This window comes from Pongo abelii, chromosome 2, assembly GCF_028885655.2.
Source record: "Pongo abelii isolate AG06213 chromosome 2, NHGRI_mPonAbe1-v2.0_pri, whole genome shotgun sequence".
NCBI lineage: Eukaryota > Metazoa > Chordata > Mammalia > Primates > Hominidae > Pongo > Pongo abelii.
In genome coordinates, this window is record NC_085928.1 from 85,625,619 (window position 1) to 85,627,168 (window position 1,550).

At 41.8% G+C, this 1,550-nt stretch overlaps 1 pseudogene; it reads right to left on the reverse strand.

Annotated features, from left to right (window-relative positions):
- Window positions 1-265: 265 nt before the first annotated feature.
- On the reverse strand, window positions 266-1,143 carry LOC100442000 (large ribosomal subunit protein uL6-like; annotated as a pseudogene).
- Window positions 1,144-1,550: the final 407 nt, after the last annotated feature.

Consider the following 1,550-nt stretch of genomic DNA (forward strand, 5'->3'; position numbering starts at 1 on the left):
AAGTAGAGTGACTCATTGGAGGTTACACAATAGCTGACTCAAGAGCATAGCCTGGATCCTTTTCATTTAAGTCTGATGTTCCAGGGGCAATATGATACTGCATCCAACATGATTAGGATTCTGGAAGACAAGGGACTCATACTGACTTTCCCTGCCCTCAACCCCCAAGATGAATAGAGGCCTTTTATTGCATCATTAAAATATTGCAAATAGGTCTTAGGAATTATCTAGTATCTTGTTTCTGTAGCTGGACGACTCTTAGATCTTATTCACCAGACTGCAAAACTGTTCTGTTTTCAGTGACATAGATACCCTCCCCAAATTTTCTGATAGCCTTATTTTTAACTGTTGTGATTTGTTCAATCAAAGCAATTGAATTTGAAACAAGTTAAATGTTTACTTCAAGGATTAACTCACCTAGCCGGGCACAGTGACTCATGCCTGTAATCCCAGCACTTTGGGAGGCCGAGGTGGGCAGATCACGAGGTCAGGAGATCCAGACCATCCTGGTTAACACGGTGAAACCTCGTCTCTACTAAAAATACAAAAAATTGGCCAGGTGTGGTGGCGGGCAACTGTAGTCCCAGCTACTCCGGAGCCTGAGGCAGGGGAATGGCATGATCCCTGGAGGTGGAGCTTGCAGTGAGCTGAGATCCCGCCACTGCACTCCAGCCTGGGCGACAGAGCAAGATTCCATCTCAAAAAAAAAGGATTAACTCATCTTTCTGGGCTTGAGATACTGAACAAGCAACACTTGGCCTCATCCAGACCCTGAAGATGTGTTTTTCACCCAAGAAATTTTGGATTTCAACAAGAGACCCATTCTCCTGGATAACAACATTGATGGGGGAGTGAGTATACACAGACATCTTTTAATGAATGTCCAGTATAACACCCTTGATCATGTTTTGTACCTGACTACAAATAGTGCAAATGGTAGCCAGTTCCTTTCTATTTCCCCACTATTTGCCAACCTGGAGCTGCTTCTTTTGCTTTCTGAGTAGACTGAGTTCTACACTGATGTGATTGAAGTTCCTCTGCAGGGTTTCTCTGAAGCTTTTCATAGTTAACTGTGCATCCCTTCATAGTGATATCCATGTTTTCTGGAATGTCGGCAGTCAGATTGCTGAGAATGGCCTTCATTCTTGTAATAGATGCAGCAAAGAGACACACTGGCTTTTGACTCAAAGGAAACTGACTTGAAATTGTAGTAGGGTTATGTACAGGCACACGCTTAGGAGAGAGAGTAGTGAATTCTTAGTTCCAGTTACTTTTCAGCTTCTTTTAGTTCATTCCCATCATGCTAAGTTGGCAACCTTCAGCCTATACAAAGTGCTCCCATTGATTTAGTGTCTAACCATGTGGTTGTTTGGATAAGACTCAGGAGGAAATCCGTTTTGTTCATCTCATCTTCCTGAACTTTGCTCTAACTTCACTCATCATGTTTATATGGAAAGTGAGACCAATAGACTAAGATATATTTAGAGATATTTTGTATGCTGCATTTTCATGTTAGTTATTCAAAGATAAATAGAACGTTTTCTCTTTTC